The 16,339-nt window shown below is 38.4% G+C and overlaps 1 protein-coding gene across 8 annotated transcripts in view; it reads left to right on the top strand.

The window, feature by feature from the left end:
- Window positions 1–16,339, top strand: part of Fife (regulating synaptic membrane exocytosis protein fife) — a 172,833-nt gene that overhangs the window by 73,675 nt on the left and 82,819 nt on the right. The window lies entirely within an intron of this gene.

The raw sequence follows: 16,339 nt of genomic DNA, 5'->3' as shown, positions 1-16,339 counted from the left end.
TTTCATCTTGAGTCTAAAAAAGAAAATTTTACGCAAGTTCTTTATTTAAAACTACGGAATGATATTGAATTTGTTGAGAATGTTGCATTAATGCAGGCATGCTCACGTGATGTTAGTACACTTGTCATCTGTTCGATAAGCACCAAGGAAGTTTGACGCTTACCCTTGATCTGAATCGAACTATACCTGGTACCATCCACGAAGACGCATGATTTTGTTAAAATTAGACATTAAATAAGAACCACGGCAAGCGTCATTGTGAATGACTCTACCTATATCTGTCACTCGCTCAATCTGTATCTGGTGGGCACATATTCTTGTATCGGTCACGCTTAGCCTTAATCCTATTTTATATACTGCATCGTTGAAAGCCTGAAACTTTTTATATGGACAATACAGCTGCAAGTGAATACTGAAGTGCTGTCTTTTTATTTCGCGGGAGAGCCAGTAGAAACTTCCCAAGATATTTCTTTAAAATCACCTCATTTCATTATCTCCAAGAGAATTTCAGGAGATTTTGAGGTAAATGCCATTTACAACCTCCAATGTGTAGTAAAAAACTGACTTACTAAATGCTTCGTGCTGTTTGCTGTCTTAAATTTGAAAGTCAATGTATTTTTGTTAATTACTATAATACAATCTCTTTAAATATTAAACACGTAAAAAATGCTTCATTATGTTTTGATTTTAGTTCTTAAAAACGAGCTAGAATTGTTTTATTTGCTCGAAAAATATTTTTCTTACTTAAGTACGTAAAGGGCATACCATAACAATAAGTAAATCTTTATTAAGTTATAATTTTCTCCACAAATCTCAATCGTCTGACATTCTATAAATACTAACCAACCATAATTGAAGGGACTGTTCCCGTTCCTACTAGTACCTACAAGGTGGCCGGTAGGTACACTGTCGGGAGCGGCTTGCCGCACTGTGATACGCTTGTAATGGGCCATATATAGCCAGAGTGAGTCGTTCAAGTCGGGCCATTCATTATTAAGTCCCGATACACCCGACGTCTTTTATTGAGTTATTGATGATACATCGTTTTCGAGAACTTTTTCACACAAATTAACAAAGAATACACTTGAGAGTCAAATGTTTCAGATGAGACGTGAAAGGAACATGACTTGTATTAGAGTTAAAAAGCGTTAGAAATATTATTTCAGAAGTACTGAACTATTGACGCTAATGTTGAAATTACATACCTGTTAGACGTAAATATTCTGCTTTAAAGGTATCTAATTGCTCATTTTTAAATGGGCTAAAATTAAAGTAGAAGCCTTATTGTGTTGTTAATTATTTGTAAGCGTTAGATTATCCATGTTGGGCCTCTTAATTTTTATTGGGCATGCTGAGGTCAGCAGCCCTTTCCTGCGCTCCAGAGATGCAGGGGATGTGGGTCCGCCAGATATAGCTCTGACAGAGCGCCAGATCAGCCAGGGAAATCTGAGACGAGGTCACAGAAGATCCCCCGACCCCAGCACCCCGTCAGCCCCACTGTCCCCCCACATCCTTTACCTCCATCACCACGCCGCCCCCACCTCAGCTTCGCCTGGGACCGCCTGGGCACCAACCGAGTGTATCTCGGCTACACCAGAACTAGCCTGGTGTCACCGGGAGCCACTTTGGCATCACGGGAGCTTCCTTGGCGTGCTCAGGGTTCACGTAACACCATCGGCAGCAGCAACAGCTATTCAGGGTTAGCTTTGGCTTTCAGCGAGCAGTACTCTAATCGTCGCCACCCCTGAAGCGTTTTCTCCGCCATCAGAAGCTTGAAGCGCTGACGTCATCGCAGGTGTAGACAGTACACCGGCTTTTAACGACTTCGCCATTCCCGTCCATCAATTTGATGCGCCGGGCCTGGCACCGCCACTATGGTGTAAACCACTTTCCACTGCTCCGTATGCAGCCTGGGTTGAAGCGCTGCAGCAGCCGCTCAGCGTCCTGCTGCCCTGTAAATTGTCAACAATGTTCTCTCTTCTCATGACGCGCTTTTGCCGGTTTTTAAACATCCCTGCGTACAAGAACAATTTTCAGGCTCAAAACAGCAATTTCGAGTGAGGAAATGTTTTTAAATTATCTAAGCTAAGCCTGCAAATCCTCTGCGTTATTACAGTAAATATACAGAGCGGCCCCTCAATGTTACAGAAGGTAATTTTGTAAGAAGGGTGGGCCATTTTGTGGCGTGTGATCAAAGATTCCTTGTGCTAGGCAACTAAATTTTCCCTTCAGTAGAAATCAATTTTCATTTAAAGCACCTGGGTTTAATGGACAGGCCTCTCACCGCGTTTGTAATCTCACGCCATACTAGACTCCAACGCTATCTTACGTACGTATCTACATAGAGCATTTTCAATTGAAGTGATTGAAATTTAACAGCCATTTGTAAAAAAATCCAATAAGGCCTTTTTTGCGGTGCAGCCTTTTCTTGGGAAGCATCTGATTTTTAAAAATTCGGGCTCTAGAGAGGCTATTTTCGCCCGCCCCACGAGGCAGGGTCCGGCCCGCCTGTCCGCCAACAATTTACTGATTTTATCTACCTACCTGACAGACGTTTCAACACTAAATTTATCTTAGTTTGTTCTCGTGGATAAAAAAGAATCGTCCCTTTAATTCTGTTCAGTATTCATTATTATTCATTTGCTTGTGTTTATGTTTTCTTCATACCTGTTATTAAAACACGAAAAAATAGAAGTCATTGATTTCCTGCCAGTACGAAAACACATGAGCTTTAATTCACTTGGATAGTTCGAGCGCGTGCCCGCTCTACATTCTCGATGCTGTCCTGAATAGCCGCTCTTAACAATATTCTTTGTATTGCGCGCCAACTGAATATCAACCTGAACATGAACATTGCACCATTCCACTTTGTGTTGCTTCACGGCCCTTTTGCACAAAGGTGATAATAATAAGAGGCTTTTATTTTCTACGCTTTAGATGCCATTGAAAAAGGGTAAATGAAAGGGTTTGCGGTCATTTAGGTCGTAAAACCATAGCCGCAGATGACAAATGGGATTTTTTGGTTGCCAAGTCTGATAAGGGGTCTTTTGCCTTTACGTGTCCTGAATTTTATTGCTTTTGAAAATATATTACAAATCGAAAGGACTTCCTACAGCCGGTTACTGCAGGAAGGATTATCAATTTGTAATACTCTTTTATTCTTTAATTTGATTAGGTACTAGAATTTGAGGCAGGCTGTTTTGATAAGTCGCACTTTACGTGTCCTGCACATTGCTTTTGAATGGATTACAATGGGTTTTCCTGCCGGTTACATAGGAAGGAGCCCACCCTAAAAAAGTTTCGAGTTTACTAGACAAGACAGCAATTATTTGATCGTGGTATGCATGAAAAAGGTCCCACCGACATTGTGAATGAAATGAAATAAAAAGTGTCTGTTAGATTTATCATAGCCTACGAAAAAAGTCAAGTTTAAAAAACAAGCTTCTTATTCTGCATCCGTACGGGTGACCTTTAAGGTCATTAACCCGGTTAAATTCCTACCCTCGTTGCGCCTCAAAACTTTGCAAAATGAATTGCCGAGGAGCCAAACAAATCTTATCCGTCCGTTATTGTTAAAGGAAACCTTTCGTGATAAGATTTCCTGAAACGATATAAAAAGAAAAGTTACCCTAAAGGAAGCCACTGGTTTTTCCCCGTGGATCTTATGCTTCTCTATTTATAGCTTACCCTAATATAATAATAATTATAGCCTGTATAAAGTACACATGCGAAAACTGCGGCAAAAAAATAATAATACAAAAATTGGAACGTAGAACCTCCGCCTTTTTAACCGACTTCAAAAAAAGAGGAGGTTCTATGTTCCAATAATTGTATTTTTTTTTATGTATGTTCACCGATTACTCAGTCAATTGTTGACCGATTTTCAAAATCCTTTTTTATTAATCTAAAGGGTACTCTTCTGAGGTGGTCCCATTGTCACCAAATCAAGAGCTAATGATGGGATCCAAGGGAAATCGAGGGAAAACCTCAAATTTTATAGGTACACCTATGGCGATTTTGGCATTTTTAGCATTAAAATAAGCATTTACATTCAGAAAGTATCATTTGGTAAACTGGACCTGATGAAGAAGACCGTAGATAACCAATGGAACTCGTCAAAGCTAAGTAATGCTCGCTCGTCTATAAACGATCATGATTAACATACCTAGATAAGCGACTAAGAAGGAGCTTTAAGTTAATGATTCTTTCGAACTGATCTGATGCTGAAACCGAAGAGTAGGCAACGGAACTCTGTTATTAAACAACGTACCTAAGCAGAGTTTGGGCTTAATGGAATCGTTGTGAGATGTTCTTTGGCTACGAATCACTAAAAAGTGAGAAATAAAGAAAATTTCTAACAAAAAAAGTAAAACCAACTCAAAAAAATAACGTTAAATGGAACCGACTACAAAACCCTTGAAAATGTTTTTATATGTACCTACTAGCTCGAAGTCGGTGACTCAGCACGACCCAGCAAGAGGGATTGAAACCCATAGTATGTAGGTGAGGTAAACGACTATTGTTCCACTCCTGCTGGGCGAAAAATTCTGCCATCATCCTACACCGTGTGAGAGAAAAAAGTGGTGAAAGATTATGATTCCAATGACTGTTAGGCTTCAGGATCCACAAGGAGAAAGCATAAAACATGAAATTTCATCAAACCCAGAAGAACAAGAATAATTAAGTTCGGTTAGCGCGCGTCTGCCCAGTTCCCACCTGTAGCTGTACCTGTGAGCTTCTTAGTGTTTCGGTTTTCAAGATGCTTAAGACATGCTTCGAGCGGCGCCTACGTGAAGTACTTAAATGGCTCCATTAGTAAGTTTACCAAAGTTTGACACCGAAACTAGCCGAGCTTATGAATCCATAATAGATTTGCATATTGGGGAGTTGGGGGTACCTACTATTTTCTTGAGTAAAACTTAGGGTCCTTGCCTTGAGACTTCGAATAAGATCAACTTTGTTAATTTAAACATTGGATTGCTTGTATGAGTTTCAGATTTTGTCTGTTGGTGTATGCATGGACGCTATTGGTAGTGGAAGCAGTAACAGAGGGTTTTTTTTATATGATATATCATATAAAGAACCCCTCTGTTACTTACTACTGACCCCTAGGTCAGACAGACTAGGGCGAGTTGGAAATCCAAGGGAGAGGCCTTTGACTAGTAGTGGGACAATACTCATCATCATCCCAGCCTATATACGTCCCACTGCTGGGCACAGGCCTCCTCTCAGAACAAGAGGGCGTGGGCCATGGTTCCCACGCGGGCCCAGTGCGGATTGGGAACTTCGCACGCACCATTGAATCGCTTCGCAGATTTGTGCAGGTTTCCGCACGATGTTTTCCTTCACCGCAAAGCTCGTGGTAAATTTCAAATGTAATTCCGCACATGAATTTCGTTAAACTCAAAAATGCGAGCCTGGGTTTGAACCCACGACAGAGAGGCGATAGGTCAAACCACTGGGCCACCACGGCTTTGGGACATTACTACAAGCTAATAAAACAATGATGGGGGAAAACAAGCAGGGCGGGTCAGCTGATGAAAAGCAATCACCGCCGCCCATGGACACAACATAAGTTGAATTACGGATGCATTGTTTGTCGGCCCTTTGAGTAAGGAGTAGGCTCGTTTTTTGAAGATCCCTAGATTCCGTTCTGGAAATACTGACGCTATTAGATTTAATTTTTTGACATAGGTACCTAAGCTAAAGAATATTATTCCAGTGCCGAGCGAGTGAGGCACATGAATGTCCGAGAGGCATCGTGGCCGCAGCGCCCTCATTACTGCTTACATGCCCGCAATACCGATAGCAATGCTGAACCAGTACATGAAAGGCACTGGACCACGTTTCCATTACAGATAAAGATAATATTGGAACTAAATTCTTTTGCAAGGTATTGTTAGGTACAAGGTTTCTGCTCTTGTTTCTAGGGTTCTGTAACTCAAAAGAAAAACTGGCCAAGAGTGTGTCGGACACGCCCAAGATAGGTTTCCGTAGCCATTACGAAATAATCAAGTAATATTTTTTTAAGGACTTCGTATTGTGTGTGTACGGAGTCATCAAATGTAGTTTAGGTATATTTTATACGTACGGCTACTATATTTACTCTTAAACTACTAACAATTCTCAAGATATCTAAGCCGTTATCATTGTCCATGTAAATTTGTTATATTTATACCATCCTTTTTTTTAATTTTCCACCTAACAGTTTAGATTTTAGAGGGGGGGGGGGGACGCTCGATTTAATGAAAATTTGCACTTTAAATTTGAATACGTTACGTTTTATAGGAGGTGGTACCCTAAATATTTTTTTATTTTTTTTTACCACTGCTTGACACTTTTTCTGCTTGACGGATATATATATTAATGTCAAATTACAGCTTTCTAGTACTAACTGCCTCTGAGCTTAGCCGCGGATAGATAGACAGATGGACAGACAGGGCAAAACTATAAGGTTTCCTAGTTGACTACGGAACCCTAAAAACCCTTATAGGATCACCTTGTTGTCCGTCTGTCAAGGTCCCTTTTTCTCAGAATCGCGTGGAGGTATCAAGCTGAAATTAATGTCAAATACCTACTCAAGTTAAACTCCTTGAAGCAGTGAAAAAATCAAGCCTTTGAGTCAACGCAATGATCCGAGGGCTATCGTTTTTTGTCTTTCTAGATGGCGCCACTGTTGCGTGAGGTTTTTAAGTGTAGCTTTCAAAGTCTGTTATTACGAGTGTGAAAACAAAGTTTAGATTAAAATCATATTTAATACACCTTAAAATCGTTCCATAAAACTATCGAGCAACCACAGTGTTGCGTAGTCCCGTTTTGTTCGGAAAAAAGGGAGGACGAAAGTTTCCGAAAGACAAAACTGTCTCAAAACACAGACATTCATTACCCCCGTAACGCATAATTGCCATAATTAATTTCAGGTAAAGCAAAATATTCACAAAATTATTCTAATTATAAATAAACCCGCGTAGCTCACCCAAGAACTATGAGATTTGACATTTCGGAGACCTCACGCTACACTAGAGCCTCTAGCGGCGAATTCATACACGATAGCCCTCATTAAAAGATACAGTAGAAAAAAAACAGCGTTTCCATACAAATTTCTGTAACTAAAAACCTTTAGAAAGTCCTAGCTAACTATCATCTTCTAAGTTTATATTCAATAACATTCTTTTCATACAATAATATCTGCCCCGACCGGTGATCGAACCCGGGACCTCAAGCTTAATAGTCAGGCTCTCTAACCACATTCTAACCGCTTGAAAAGTGTAAGCTTTTCACTGCAAAATACCATATTAGCATACCGTACATCTGACTGAGGAATCATTGCAATATTAATTATGAAAAGGTTCCACAACGCTACGCATTTCATTTTGCTCGACTATCCCCTTTTCTTTGTTAACTCGATCATAACTAAATACATGGGTGTTGATTCGATCGATTTAGCCAACATTTAATTTATTCGTGAAGAATTTGTTTAACATTCGCTAGGTATTTTTTAACGGGTAAATTTGATCTTCAGAAGGTTAGCTATAAAAAGCAATGTAGAAAAATATTCCCGGTATTCCCGGTGGTCATAAGTCATAACCTTCAAACTTCAACTTTAAAGACCGGCAACGCACTTGTGACTCTTCTGGTGTTGCAGGTGTCCATGGGCGACGAAAATCGCTTACCATTAGGCGATCCGTTTGCTCGTCTGCCCCCTATCCCATAAAAAAAATCTTTTTACAATTTCGATTTCGTTATATGTGCCTACTTACTGGAATGGAATTTGTGACCTTTTTAGGGAAAATACAAACTAAGAAATGGATGCACAGAAAAACCAGAAAAGAGACCAGCGCTGGGAATCGAACCCAGGTCCTCAGCAATCCGTGCTGCGTGCTATAACCCCTACACCACCGCTGGACAGGAATTTAGACAAGAATTTTTCCTATGCATACATATCTCAGGTTGCTTATTTCTACTACGCTACTTATGCAGCAGCACTAGCGACATCTATGTTCCGCTCTCATCGAGAGACGTCACATTCTTTCGGAACCAACCGCTCACCCAGACAAGAGATGTCGCTACTAAGCAATCAAATTATGATTGGTTTTTTGGAGTCTTTTTGTTTTTTTATTTCAGCTCCAAATTTGTTACTTTTACGGGTATCCCGTGAAACCATATCGAAAATAAATTATATTATTATTTTTATTATTGTATTTTCGATATGGTTTCACGGGATACCTACCCGTAAAAGTAACAAATTTGGAGTTGAAATAAAAAATACAAAAAGACTCCAAAAAACCAATCATACCTTTTTAGGGTTCCGGAGCCAAAAATGGCAAAAACGGAACCCTTATAGTTTCGCCATGTATGTCTGTCTGTCCGTCCGTCCGTCCGCGGCTTTGCTCAGGATAATCAATGCTAGAAAGCTGTAATTTTGCACGGATATATATGTAAACTATGTTGACAAAATGGTATTATAAAAAAACCAAAAAAAAATTTTTTTTGCGTACCTCCCATAGACGTAAAGTGGGGGTATTTTTTTTTTCATGCAACCCTATAGTGTGGGGTATCGTTGGATAGGTCTTTTAAAATTATTGGGGGTTTTCTAAGACGATTCAGTGCTTTGTTTGCGAAATATTCAACTTTAAAGTGCAAATTTTCATGAAAATCGAGCGTCCCCCCCTCTAAAATCTAAACCGGTGGGTGGAAAAATTTGAAAAAATTCAGGATGGTAGTAAGTATATCAAACTTTCAAGTAAAACTATAACGGCTAAGTTTTCTTGAGAATTATTAGTAGTGTAAGAGTAAATAGCAGCCAATAAATAACAGTAAATAAAGCAAATAACAGAAAAAAAAACAAATAAAAAAAAAAAAATAGAGTAAATAGCAGTAGGTATAAAATATACCTAAAATTGGAAGATTCCGTATAAAATACGAAATCCTTAGAAAAATATTACTTATTTTTTTCGTAATGGCTACGAAACCCTATTTTGGGCGTGTACGACACGCACTTGGCCGATTTTTCTAAAAAAAAGTATTATGTAGGTAAGTACCTAGTATGTTGTCGTATAACGCGAGGCATGAAGATGGATGACGCTGTGTTGAGTAAAGTCTGTTCCGGGGAAGGAAATAACATATAGAATATTGTAACGCGTTAAAAACGAATATTTAGATTTATCCAAATCTGATTTATCTAAGTTTATAAACTCATCGTTATTATAAGACTAGCTTTTGCCTGGCTTCGTCCGCGTGGAATTCGGTTATCGTGCGCTGTTCCCTCGCGAACTGTGCATTTTTCCGGGGTAAAAAGTAGCCTATGTCATTCGGGATTCTCTGGCCCATAAACTATCTCTATGCCAAAAATCACGTCGATCCGTCGCTCCGTTTCGACGTGAAAGTACTAACACACAAACACACACTTTCGCATTTATAATATTAGTATGGGTTTTGACGAGTGGCAGTTTAAACTTTATTCAACCTAGGTACGAGTAGGTACTGTAGAGCGTGCAAAAATGTTTGACATGTCCTACCTATTTTTATTACATTATCATAAGCAACAATATGAGGACAGTTTGATAAGCTTCAAATTACACACAAAGCACTAAAACGTTCACTACAAGTACTTTACACAAGGAAAATTTGTATTGAATATAAAAATTAAAACGTACGGTACGTATGTAACTACAAGGTAACTATTTAATTATGTACATAGGTACCATCAGCCAAATATGTGGTCCACCACCCTAAAGTTAATAATCGTTTGCATGTCACAAAACAATTATGCCAATACACGTGTCTGTCAACTTGAAAGTTCGACTTTAGCGACATAATCATTTGATAGGAGCTTGTTTAAAAATTGATAGACCACTTATTTGGCTGATGGTACCTATTTATAATCTGTGCGTAATCGTGTGGTGTCGACATTTTTAATTGTTGGGCTCATAAATAGTTGCCCAACCTAGTAATCGGGTTTATTAAATGATTTAATTTTGTTAATGTGTTATTTAATTACTTAATGATCTACGCAACATGGCTCAGAGTTGTTATTAATCTGTTTTCGATGATTATAATAGAATATAATGATTCAGAACATATTGTCTCTTAAAATTTAACATGTAGCTAGATACCATTTTTTTATGTAAAGCAGCGTTTCCACCAATAATGTGCGAGGATCTGTTGCGAGGGATGTTTTTCATTAACCAATAGAAACGCTTCATTTACACATCCTCGCACAGCACATCTGTGATGGAAACAGCTGAGCGGAGCGAGGCGAGGTAAATGAGCGGGACGGTAAGAAGCTCGAATTTTGCACTTCGTAGTATTTAGGTGCCAGATATTTATAACGCACCTACTCCCTTTTACTACTAAATAGATAGGTACTAAGTTACTAGTTACAAAAGAGCGCTATATTATACCACTGTTGTAACTGTATAAGTAGATAGAGCTGAAATGTATGGGATTGCGTACACTTACCCACTGCGTACGTTTGTCCCACATGACTCTACTTCATGAACTCTCAAGTTACATACGATTTGGACTCACCTGATATTTCGCTAACTAATTATTAATGACGGAGCAGGGAAAACGACCACGATTCCCATCGCATCCGTGTCAACTCATTTTCCCGTAATGGTGTCATTGAGATAACCGGCAATGTTTTAATTCTATTATGCCTACAAGCGTCGGCGAAGTTTCAAGTACAATATAAATGTTCTCCATCCCGCAGATTACACTTAATAAGGACACTCCCAAGGAAAATTCGAATGAAGATAAGCCATGACGTCAAATTTTGACTCAAGTTTTCTCGGAGGCCTCACAAGTGGAAATGAACAAATATTTTAACGGTGGAAGTTTTTTTAAGAAGCTACTTATAAGCTGTTAGATAGCAATGTATCTCAATAACTTGAAATAAATCTGCCCCACGAATTACAACGAGTCCCCTGCAATCAGGCTACTAAGAAATTAGAAAATCGAAGTTCGCGTCGTACGGGAGGTCCGTCTCACTCTCGTATTTAATAATAATATACGCATCAGCGGGACGGCAGGATACGAAGTTTGTTTTTTTTTTGTCTCTACACCCCGTCCGTCACCCCACTAATTATCTTGACACGGATAAAGTTAGCTTAAAATCGCGATGAGATAAACGAAATATAAAGTTGATTTTCGCAACCTAAAGCCGTACCGGCGCGGTCGTTCAGCTTCAGACATTTGAAAAGGTAAATTCGGAAATGACGGTCCTATGATATTTTTAATCGCTTTTTGATCATCATTCCTAAAAATCAAAACAGAAGTTTTTAGTTTTATGTACTTCTTAGACGTTTCTACGTGAACATTATATTGTCTAAGAAGTAAAATGCCTACCTGGCAATATGACTAAAAATGCAGCACTTGAACTACATCTTACAATTTATAATGTACAGTTTTATCATAAACAAAGAGTACCTATTTTGCAAAACTTTCTCGCTATGAATGTTCATTTGATGACTGTTCACGCCACACGAAAAGTGTAAGTATTATCTAGTATATTTTTAGTTATGTTAGGCTTAGTTAACCGGGGGCTACTACGAAATTCGAAAATCGAAGTTCGTATCGTACCATCCCTATCACTTTCATATTAAATAATATAGGCTACCCAACGAAGGAAAAATAGTACGGGAAAAAATTCGTGTAGGTATACCTAAGCGAATTTTTTCATAGTTGTAGGGAATGGTGTTTTAAACCATATAGGTACCTACTAAAAGTACTGATGGTTGGGGTTGGAGGAGAAGCTAACGGGTGGAGGGGGGTGTAAAGGTGCCTTTTTTAGTTTTTCGTAAATAACTCGTAAACGCTGGCCTAAAGCTAAAAATGTTCTAAGACACAATCAATCTACATTTATAATTCTCTACAAATAAGATTCTATATATTTATTTTTCTGAGATTTTTATGATTTTTATTTTAGAGATTTTTATGAAATATTTCATAAGATATGGAGGGAAGAAGATGGGCAATAAAATAATAAACACATTTTCATACTTGAAAAAATTAAAGCATTTTGTGTTAGTCAGTATAAATTTATGCATAACTATAACATTCAATATTATGTAGAGTTATTATAATTGATGAGGATGATGATGATGATGACGATATTTTAGATTTATAAGATAATTAGGAATTTTATTTTAGGAATATACGCCATGCCATACTTAAACAAATGTAAGTGTTTTTTATTGTCCATCTTCTACCCTCCATATGTCATGAAATATTGATCACAGAGAAAAAAAATTTAGAATCTTTTTTGTAGATAATTTTATCCAGATTACTTATGTTGTTCCAGAACATTTTTTGCTATGGGCCACCGTTTACGAGTTATTTACGAAAAACTAAAAAAAGGACCTTTACACCCCCTCCACCCTTTAGCTTCACCCCACCCATGAGTACTTTTAGTTTATGGTTTACAACACCATTCCCTATGCCAAAATTCGCTTATACACGAGTTTTTCCCCTGAGAGTTTTTGGTCTTCCTTGGGTAGGCAAAAGTGCAAAATTCGAACTTAGTATCGTGTCGTCCCGCTAACGTTTATACTATTTAATACGAGAGTGAGAGAAACGTTAGGTACGATACAAACTTCGATTTTCGAATTTCGGAGTAAGCCCTCATCAGCGCAGCGCGAGTGGCAGCGGCAGTGGCATGAGAAGTATCGTGATTCACATTTATCTTCCCTTCCCTGCTCACTTCGGCTGATTGTAAATGCTTAAATAATAGGGCATAGTGCAGAGCAGAGCGCGAATAGTTTCTAGGGCCTGTAGTTTCTGTCTACATGGCATAAATACCCATGTAGTCATCTCAGTTGTATAACCTAGACACGCGGTAGCGTGTCAAGCTAAGTTCAAGCTAACATAACTGGCGAGCAGCACCGTGTGTAATTTTACCCGAACCATTTGGAGCCACTTTCAACCCACTCATAAGTAACTCAAAAGCTATTTCACATAAACATGTCAAATTTGGCTTATTTGTTGAGACTTGCGAGATGGATATGTGCTCCAAATTTCATAAACACACCTCAAACGGTTATTTAGATACCAACAACCAAAAATCTTCATTTTTATCACTCACCTATAGATCAAAATTCTAACCCAGTTCCAGATGACCTAGAAAGTTCAAATTTGGCATCCAGATGGGTAGTTGGGTGAATACAAAGGAATAAATCAGAAACTAGTACACTTTTATCATTTTATTATAATTTTTAAATTACATTATTTCTGTACAGAAGGTACTCGCTCTCATTTCACATTTATGTATTGATGGGATATATTATAGATAACACTAGCAACTTACAAAACTAGTAATTACGGGCCACACCCTGCTCTCCATAAGCTACTAAGTACCTAAGTGTTGATGTAAATGAGAGGTTCCAATGAGATTTCAAATAAACTTGGTATTGGAAGTTAGTGATCGTCATAAAGTATGAACTCGGTATTGGCGAATAACGAGTTATAACTACAAGTAACGTAGGTCTTGAACTTTAGTGCCAATATAAGGGAAACGGTCAGGATTGACCAGTCAGGTGGGGCGGGTAGCTTTCTGGAGCTTATCGATCGCGGCAAATACATAGTAGGTAACTTCACCGCGAAACTACTTACCACCACATAAATATGAAACATATTCTCATGTGTTTTGTATGGAAGTCTAGTGAGCTTAGGACGCTTAGGTCTAATAAAATGGTCGGCCAGCGGAAGCATTTAATGTAAATACCTAATAATCTACAAGAAAGTAATGTTAATAAAATGAAACAACAAAGTTTTCGTGGTCGCACTATATAGCTGGGAGTCGAACGTGTACCTCGTCCGTGCATCCCATCCCACTTCCCACTAATTCCACACATATATAGATATATATCTAATATATAAAATTCTCGTGTCACAGTGATTGTAATAAAACTCCTCCGAAACGGCTTGACCGATTTTTATTAAATTTTTTCTGTATATTCAGTAGGTCTGAGAATATAGAACGTAAACTATTTTTCATACTTTTACGCGGACGGAGTCGCGAGCAACAGCTTGTATTTATATTTATATAATATTATAAAAGAGACAGCTTGTATGGATGGATGCATGGATGGATGGATGAATGTCTGTTACTATTAGGTACGCAAAAACTTCAGAACGGATTTGCATGGGCATATATTGTAATTGTATACCCTGGATTAACATAATAGGTACCTTTTACCCCGAAATAATGTAGTTATGGTTCCTGTGGGATCCAAAAAGGTGTAAGCTATTTACATTCCTACTATGCGCGAGGGCAGTCGCGGGCAAAAGCTAGTATAGCAAAAGGTTCGGTTGTTTCATGTAGTGGCAAGCAGCGACGAATAATCAAGCGTAGTATCTCTTATTAGTCTGTGTAATTAAGTAATACGACTTGGTAGGTATGACGACATTCAAAGACCGACCAAATTTAGTAACTTTTATACTGTTGAATAAACATACGACCACTGTAAAAAAAATACTTCCTTCTCTTAAATAAAAAGCTGTTTCATGAATTATTTTATACTACTTCAGTAAGTAATAAATACGTACAACTACTCAGCGTATTTGTCAACCCGCAGTGTACTACCTACGACAATTTTTCCATGAGGGCACAAATTATCAGGGCCCAGCTGCATAACAAATAACAAGCTAATCTAATAGTATTAGCGATTTTGTATGAAATTCACTTATACTATTTGCTTGTAATCTGTTATGCAATGAGGGCTATCGCGTATGAATTCGCCGCTAGAGGCGCTAGTGTAGCGTGAGGTCTCCGAAATGTAAAATCTCATAGATTTTGGGTGAGCTGCGCGGGTTTATTTATAATTAGAATATTTTGTGAATATTTCGCATTACCTAAAATTAATTATGGCATTTATGCGTTACGGGACAATGATTGTCTGTGTTTTGAGACAGTTTTGTCTTTCGGAAACTTTTGTCCTCCCTTTTTTTACGAACAAAATGGGACTACGCAACACTGTTGTGGCTCGATATTTTTATGGTACGGTTTTAAGGTGTAATATTAATCTAAACTTTGTTTTCACGCCCGTATGAACCGACTTAGAAAGCTACACTTAAAACCTCACGTAACAGTGGCGTCATCTAGAAAGACAAAATACGATAGCCCTCAATGGGCACTGATTATCCATTACTTATCATTCATTTCGAGTCGACACATTACAGTTTAATGCATAACCGCATCCTGTTACACTTCCTAGAAACACAAATGAACGAAGGAAAACAATATCCAAAGACAATAGTACATTGTGCATTAAGGGGCGTAAGAAGGGGATTACTAACGAGGGTCTATTAGAAGCCCTCCGCCTAATGCAGTAGTTCCCAAACTTATTTTTTCTCGTGGACCACTTTCAAAATTTTACTGGTTTCGGTGGACCCCCTGCTGCTACATTTCTACCACACTCTTAGTCACCAAAAAATAAAAATTGTGTCGCTTCTGAGTTCTGTCTAGTCGCTTGCCCTATTAAAATATTATCTGCTTAGTTAGGTACTTAAAACAAATGTAGGTAGGCCCTTATAAAAACTATGCTTACATTTTGGCTCTTTACTATCAAAAGCAGATAAATTTTCGTGGACCCCCCCTAACATCTTATGGACCCCCATTTTTTGTTCACGCCTACGTAGACCCCCAGCAAGTCTCCCGTGGACCCCTGGGGGTCCACCTGGACCACTTTGGGAATCACTGGCCTAATGACTCGAGTTTTAATCCCATTACGGCCCGTTATATACACAATGATTTTCATCACATTGCGAGGAAAAAAATGCAAAAAAAATAATTATTGTGTGTCCTAACACTTCACAGCTCAACAAAAGCAAGATGCTAAGAAAACAACTGAATAAAATACTTATGGCTACTCGCCAATGCAAGGGGCTACTACAAAATTTGAAAATCGAAGTTCGTAACGTACCGTCCCTCTCACTCTCGTATTAAATAATATAAGCGTCAGGAAAACGATTATGAACTTCGATTTTTCAATTTTGTGGTAGTCCCCCTGATTGTCACTTTTTTAGAGTCGTCTACCATAGATAATACTAAGAACCGTGTTTAGTTTAGAATTCGAATGGTCTTACGGCCAGCTGCAGGGCTACTACGAAACTCGAAACTCGAAGTTCGTGTCATGCGGTTCCACTATTTAATACGAGAGCGAGAGGGACGGTATGATACGAACTTCCAGTTTCGTAGTAGCCCTGCTGATTATTCCAACATGCTCAAAAAATATTTACTAAAATGATTGCAAAACAATTTGATATAAATTTAAAATATAAAAATAACGAAGTTTCATGAAGCGTGGCAAAATTTTATGATGTAAAATTAGGTTATAGC

Source organism: Choristoneura fumiferana, chromosome 8 (assembly GCF_025370935.1).
Source record: "Choristoneura fumiferana chromosome 8, NRCan_CFum_1, whole genome shotgun sequence".
Taxonomy (NCBI): domain Eukaryota; kingdom Metazoa; phylum Arthropoda; class Insecta; order Lepidoptera; family Tortricidae; genus Choristoneura; species Choristoneura fumiferana.
This window is presented reverse-complemented; position numbering and strand designations above follow the sequence as displayed.